The 7,688-nt window shown below is 41.5% G+C and overlaps 1 long non-coding RNA gene across 1 annotated transcript; it reads right to left on the bottom strand.

Annotated features, from left to right (window-relative positions):
* Positions 1–2,230: 2,230 nt before the first annotated feature.
* On the bottom strand, positions 2,231–4,197 carry LOC144284488 (uncharacterized). The gene is made up of 3 exons (XR_013352896.1): positions 3,800–4,197; positions 3,403–3,471; positions 2,231–2,359 (listed from the first exon to the last, which is right to left on the bottom strand). It is a non-coding gene; the product is annotated as an uncharacterized LOC144284488 (long non-coding RNA).
* Between the last annotated feature and the right edge of the window lie 3,491 nt (positions 4,198–7,688).

Genomic DNA, 7,688 nt, shown 5'->3' with positions numbered 1-7,688 from the left:
AAATGTTTAGAGAACTACTTCCCTCCCTGTAAAAGTAGTTAATTAAAAGTCGTTTCTCCTGTTGTTGTGGCAGGTGCCTGATAAACAGCCTCTATGTAATTCTGCCTACCTGAATGTTTTGGAACCAGAGTCACACTGCACACCCTGCACATGTGGACTCCAGGGCCCTGCTCAAAATATTTAATAAAATGTTTACAGTTAGATTACCAGGGGAATGTTTTCATACTGAGTTTAAAGCCTTTTGTATCTTGAATATCGTATTGGAAAGTTATGCCAATGTCTAGGGGACTGTGAGGCCCTGGAATAGTTGGAGTAACTCGCAAGTTTGGAAGAAAATACATTGTCACCCACTCATGAAATGCAGTCTGTAAGCAGAGAGTGGTCCTTTAGCTCGTTTGGAATGTTTTCATTAAAATGAAGGGGAAAGAAAGCAGAAGTAATAATACACCTTATTTCACAATATAACAGTAATTCAGGACTGGATATATTCTAAAGGGAAAAAAGTGAAAACCTAGAAATTTATCTTTTACAACAGAGAAAGAGCCTGGGAGAATGAAAAGAACCGGGTACAACACAAATTTAGAGCCAGCCCTTGAAATGTACTTATATCATGGCTGGAACTCCTCGAAAATAGTGTATGGGGGACTCTTCACTTTCCTTCGATCTCTGCTCAAATGTGAGTGGAAAATTGGTTATTCATAGTAAAATAAGAAATCCTCCTCATGCCTTACTGAGACCTGACAGTCTCCATCCCATAATGAAATGTAGGCATTAGTAAAATTCTGCCAATAATAATTACAGCAGGTGATATTCATGGAGCACTTATACGTATCATGGCACTAAGTTACGTGCTCTATATATAATATCTCACTTGATCTTCATAGCAATAAGACAGAGATAAGGACAATAATTATCCTCATTTTACAGATAACAAAACTGAGGCACAGAGAAAGTTAAATAACTTGTTCCTGATAAGCCAGTAGCGAACAGAAAAGCCAGGATTTTCACTTACAGCTTTACCTCCAAGATAGTATCTTTCAATCCTGGCAGCATGTTAAAATGGCAGGGGAGCTCAGAAATTGCTGAGACCTCTTCTAAAACCACATTAGAATCTGTTAAGACATCTGTAACTTTGGTAAACTCCCTAGGTGATTTCAGGATGCAGTCATGGCTGGGAACCACTCCACCAGGTGAGAACCAAGGTAATTCGTGATCCATGATCCGAATCCTTTCTGGTCTCACTAGGAGTAAGGGAACTGCCCTTCGGCTCCCAGAAAACCATGAAGGGAGTTGATACTGGCATCCAGGCCTCTAGATTTCCAGCTTATTTCCATTATAAGACACTATTAGAGCTCTCCTTGAGAAGAGGAGCTTCATGATTTGTAAGTGCTCTTGGGGGCAAATACTCAGAGTAGAAAGGCCAACTTTATTTTAGACCTACTAGATCAGCTTTAAAAGAAACTGCAGGGGATCCCTGGGTGGCACAGCAGTTTGGCGCCTGCCTTTGGCCCAGGGCGCGATCCTGGAGTGCCAGGATCGGGTCCCTCATCAGGCTCCCTGCATGGAGCCTGCTTCTCCCTCTGCCTGTGTCTCTCCCTCTCTCTCTCTCTTCTCTGTGTCTCTCATGAATGAATAAATAAAATCTTTTTAAAAAATGAATTACTTGATGAAACAGCAAATTTATTAATTTTATTGCATCTCAAACCTTGAGTATATGTCCTTGATATATTCTGTGGTAAAATTTATGTTTACTTATCAGATGATGCTCCTAGGAAAAGCAGTTGTGCCATTCTTTGAGCTATAAGGTAAATTAGACATGTCTTCTCATAGGACAGCCCTCTCTTGAAAAAACTGACAAACTACAGTTGCTCAGACCTAGATATTTGGCAGAACTTTTGGAAATGAGCAAAAGGAGCTTGTCACTTCAAGGAAAACTGCTGATAGCTTTTGCTGCCAATGACAAAATTTATGTTGTAAAGCAAATAACAGAACTTTGAAAAATTTGCGTTATTGATAGATTGACAGGTTCCAGATATTTAAAGACTTGAGGTCATTAGAAACAAAATTTTTCTGATGATATGAGTGATGATATTGATGACTATAATTTTTAAAAATATTGTAAAGCCAAATGTGTCAATATTTGAAAGATCTGCAAAATGCAGCCATTTAATATTTCCTAAATAAGCAATGCATAATGTCACAGAATCACAAATGTATAAAACACTCAAAGCACAAGACAGACCAAAGGATTTTAATGTAACAGAATACAAAAAGTACACTGATATGGTTTCAGATCTACAATCCAATAACCTTTGAGAGACTATCATTTGTCAGGCTCCACACTGGGCATGGAGGCTACCTGAAAAAAAAAAAAAAAGAAAAGAAACTATCACTTGCGGAACTTTGATGCAGTATCAAAGAAGATACTATAGTCTATTAAAGTAACTATTTTCCTGGGTGCCTGGGTGGCTCAGTTGGTTAAGCAGCCAGCTCTTGATTTTGGTTCAGGTCATGATCTCAGGGTCATGGGACTGAACCCCTAGTTGAGCCCCATGCTCAGTGAAGAGTCTCCTTGAAATGTCTCCCTCTGCCCCTCCTCCCTCTCTGTTTTTCTTAAAGGCAGAAATTAAAGAGATTTGCAAAAATGTAAAACGTTACTTTTCTTATTAAATTTTGTAAATATAGTTTCCTAACAAATGCTATTACTTATGATCTCATGTTATAGGTTTGTTTTTTTAAATAAATAAATTAAAAGCTTAAGCATTAATTCCTAAATAGCAAATATACATTTCATAGCGCCACACTAAATGTAATTTCAATTGTTGACCTTAAAAATAAGTTATTTTTACTGGGAAAAAATGGGTTTATTTGGAAATAGCAGAGAAGTGCAATCTAGGACATGGAAGCTATGGTAAAACCATAGGTAAGCCCAATAAACAAAGGAGGGCATAATATTTTACGGAGGAGGAAATTGGGAAGGGATGGTTTTGAATGAAAGCCCATTGGAGAAAAGCAACAGTTCAGAGTGATGAGGTTTCTCATTGGGTAAGGTGCTGGGGCAATTTCTCGTAGGAGATGCAATGTACCTCTTTTCCTATTGGGGCCCTTAATTGATTCTTACCTGTTGAGGATTCTTCTGTAGGGGTCGATAATTGACAATTGTTCCTGTGATTGACTTCAATTGTTATAGGGGGTGAGAGTGCCCCTTTTTGGTTTCCCCACTCCATTTTAAATGAGGTTTCCTTTTATTATTTTTCACAGTATAAAGAAAGCCCTTAGACTGGAACTTGAGAACTAAGGCTTAATTACTTACTGGCATTGATCATGACCAAGCACACATTCCACTCGTTCTCCAACTTATGTGAATATCTTTGTAGAAGAAGAATGCTAAGCCCTACTCACTTGGGGCCCTGCTGCCAGGAGCCACGGGGTCACCGCCTCCACTTCCACACAGTCCTTGAGAAAGCAGGGCTGGGGAAGGAAAGGAGGCTGTGAAATATCACCTTTGCCGGAACAAACCACAGTGGCCATTCCATCACTATTAGCAAGGCACTATCCTCATTTTACAGATGAGCAAACGAAGGCACAGCGAGATTAAGCAACTCCTCCCAAAGCTATCCTGTTATAAGGCTGGTGGTGGGTGATGCGGCAGGGAGTGGCGCGCGGAGATACTGCAACCCAAGCTGCACCCACCCCAGGAGGCAAGAACTTTCCCAGACGCCAGAAGACTCCGCTTAAGTGAACTACAACTGTCCTCCCAGCTCCTCAAGCATCAACTCCAACCCCCCACCCTTCAAACCGATTACTGAGTTGTTGCCGCCTCAAGGGCAGGTCTCGAAAGTTCCATATGGGGATCCCTGGGTGGCGCAGCAGTTTGGCGCCTGCCTTTGGCCCAGGGCGCGATCCTGGAGACCCGGGATCGAATCCCACATCGGGCTTCCGGTGCATGGAGCCTGCTTCTCCCTCTGCCTGTGTCTCTGCCTCTCTCTCTTTCTCTCTCTGTGACTATCATAAAAAAAAAAAAAAAAAAAAAAAAAAAAAAAGTTCCATATGTTGCGGGATGCCCAACTGACAACCAGCGGGAGGAGAAAATTGGCCACAACCTCGCCCACCGGGGGCCGGAAGTGGCCTCCTCCCCCGCCTCCGGCGGCTCTAGATCAATGCTTCCCAGAATTCCCCAGAACGGAAGTGCCTGAGACTACACGGCGTCCCGGGACTACACTTCCCAGAATGCCCAGGAGGACACCATCCACAGCCCGGTCCCACTACTTGGAGCTCCTGAACTCTACAGAGTTTCGGAAAAGAGCAAAGGCCACGGGTTACCCCTCCCAGGGGCACAAGTGCTTGGGGCCACTGGCAGCGTCTGGACTGTGCTTCCTGCAGTGCGCTAGGGCAACGATGACTACAGTTCTGGCAGTCTGGCAGAGAAGTGGGTTACCACACAGAGTGCTTGGACTGAATTTCCGAGAATCCCAGAGGGGAAAATATTCCATAGACACGTCATACTGGAGCCAAAACGTCTCCAAAAAAACAGAGCTCTGGTGGACTGAGAGCCACTGACACGCTTGCCTGGCACAGAAGTTTTTTCCACTACATACATAGATCTTCTACACTAATGTCCAGAGCGTCCTGTACAGTAGTGCTTCCTGTCAGGTTGCCCTTCGGTGTTTTGAATACAGGTATCCCTTGTTTCGTAAAGCTCTACTCCACTTTGCTTTTTTTTTTTTTTTTTTTTCCCCACTTTGCTTTTTATAAAAGACTTACTTTAGTACTGGCTTTGGTAACTAGAAGAAATCCAAAAAGCATTTTCCCTTGTATGAAAAAATCCATTACCATACTAATGTAAATCTTTCATAAAAACGAAGTTATTCCAATGTTCAGAAAGTGGGGGATACTCCTGTGCGTTAAAGGAACGCTGTACTTTTAGATATTGGGAACCTGTAATTCGATTCATTTTGGATGAATTCTGTGCCTTCGGTCAAACCCAGTCTTTTCTCTTTCTCACCTTAAAAAAAAAAATTTTTTTTTTATCTCGCTTCTCGTCCTTTTGGCTAAGATCAAGTGTAAAAAAAGATTTTATGTATTTATCTGAGAGAGAAACAGCGTGAGAGAGAGAGAGAGCGACAGCAGGGGACAGGGCAGAGGGAGAAGAAGAAGCAGACTTCCCACTGAGCAGGGAGCCTGATGCAGGGCTGGATCCCAAGACCCTGGGATCATGACCTGAACAGAAGGCAGATGCATAACCAACTGAGCCACGCAGGCATGCCTCATTTTTGTTTTTAGTTACACATGTAACTACACTAAACAGCAATGGTCAATAAAATAAATATCATGTATAGGAGAGAAAAGTGAAGCTTGAAATACACAAAGAAAATAAAAACCATCATAAAGTGGAAACCACATGTGGGTTAAAATGGAGATCTTGAAGGAGGATTGGCTTGAACTGCATTGGACAATGAATTTAAGGAATACTGTATCAATCTTACCTGGACTGGAGTTTCTTGTTCCATGTGTACCTGGACACATTGGGAGCTCTAACAGTTTAGCTGGCATGAGTTGTTGATTCCAAGGTACCAAGAAATGACAAAAATGCAAATGTTATCAGGGCATAATGTATAAGCAGCAAAAACCTTGGTTTTAATTGCTCACTCTAAAGAAACATGATCTCTTTAGATGAATGAGAGCGTCACTGGCAGGGAATTGGAGAAAGCACTGCAGTATCAAAAGGAGTAAATCCTTTATAAAATCTTGAAAATGTTTCCTCATCGAGTTCATCTTTAGGTATCACATCACCTACTTCTAATGTATTCTTGATAATGAAAATAATAAACAAGCCTTATTATTCCACAAACCAATTAAAATCAGAGCAGCCATGATTTATTCTGTGAGAGATGGACTGAGGTCCAGAAAAATGTATTCTTCACTGTTGTAAAGTGGAACCGAGGAGTCCACTTTACTACTCTTTTGGGGATTTGAAAATTTTACAGAAAAACTCAAAAGTAATCATAGCCCAATCAATTCAGACTCTGCTATTTTTGTGAAATAAAGCAGTAGATTAATTTCCCTAAATCTGTTTTTTTTCCATTTCTGCAATTGGGATGTGTTAACTTTTTCAGAATAGGAACACTACTTTTAGGAGAAATAATGGAAATCCCAAATTACCTGTAACTTAGGTAACATCTTACTTTTGAAGAAAAGCAATGTAATAACAAGGCATAGTTGAGGGAGAAGAAAAAGCTCCTGACATCACTGTTGTCTGCTCTACCTGGATTAGTTAGGTGGGGTCTACAGGGACCCAGGATGAAAACACTTAACTAGCTGTGACTAGTGGGTCTCTCACCAGCATGATTTATTCACACGTCATGTTATTACCTTTTTTTCAATTCCCTGAATGCAATGACATCACCTAGGTCCTTTATATAACTTGAATAGGAGGCTACAGAGCTGCTTCCTTGGGGGGTATCTCAGGGAAAATTCTGTTATTAAGGAGTAGGGGCTCCTCCTGTTTTCATTTTCTAGAACTCTACTGTTGTTCTGGTAGTCCTTTAGGTTGAGAAAAAGCTGTAAGTTAGCCGAAATCTCAAATCTTGGTTTTCAAAAGTCTCTCTCTACCAAAAATGCGATTTGTTTTGCCCATTTGTTCTGGAAACAGTGACTACATACATACTGCATTTAAGGCAGATTGTCTACCTTGGAGAAGCTTGAGTTACTGAACTGTTAACTTCCTAGAAATGTGAGTCACAGAGACAGGTGTGTAAACTGTATTTAATGTACTATTAAGTGCATTGATTTTTTTGAGGGGAGGTAAGTGTGGCAGAGATTGCTATCTGCTCCCCAAACTCACTTCTTCCTTTGGGGCTAGGCCACATATCCCAGGTTCCCTTATAGTTAGATGTGGCACATGGGTTCAGGCTTGTGAAATGTGAAGGGAAGCCCTGAACACCATTCACAAGCCTGGTTCAGGGAAACCCCAATGCTTGATCCTCTGTTATTTTTGTGTTTCTCAACAGAATGAAAAGAGCACCGAGGAGGCTGGAGCTACAAAGATGACAGAGGCTGGGTCTCTGACTCATCACAGGGAAGCTGCCCTTTAACCAGTTGTTCTCTACTGGACAATGAGCCAGAAATAAAATCGTATTGTGTTAAGCTTCTGAGATGTGGGGGTTGATTTACAGCAGTTAGCCTATCCCCACTAATACAGGTAGGCAATAAAGTAGGTAGCTTTTGTTTTTTATATTTATTTTTGGAAGATGTCCAGAGGTAGGAACAGGCTAGCTCATGAGTGCTGTAGAGGGCATGCTAAGAAAGTAAGGACTTTCAGTGATTCTGAAGCTTTTGGGGGGTTTGGAGTCAGATCTCCCTCTCTAGCAGCTGATGAAAGTTAATAGGCCCTCTTCTTCCCCAAATAAACATACTCAAACAATTGTATAGATAATTTCAGAAGATTCTCTGACTCTCTGAAGCCCATGCATGGAGACTTAGATGGTCCATGGAATCCAGGTTGCTTTGGGTGGTGAAGAACCACCTTTTAAAGAAATTGATGTATAATCCTAACTGTGGGAAACGAACTAGGGGTCGTGGAAGGGGAGGTGGGCGGGGGGTGGGGGTGACTGGGTGACAGGCACTCATGAGCACTGGGTGTTATTCTATATGTTGGCAAATTGAACACCAATAAAAAATAAATTTAT

This window comes from Canis aureus, chromosome 1 (assembly GCF_053574225.1).
Source record: "Canis aureus isolate CA01 chromosome 1, VMU_Caureus_v.1.0, whole genome shotgun sequence".
In the NCBI taxonomy this organism is placed as follows: domain Eukaryota; kingdom Metazoa; phylum Chordata; class Mammalia; order Carnivora; family Canidae; genus Canis; species Canis aureus.
The sequence above is the reverse complement of the archived record's forward strand: the minus strand, read 5'-3'. Positions and strand labels throughout refer to the sequence as shown.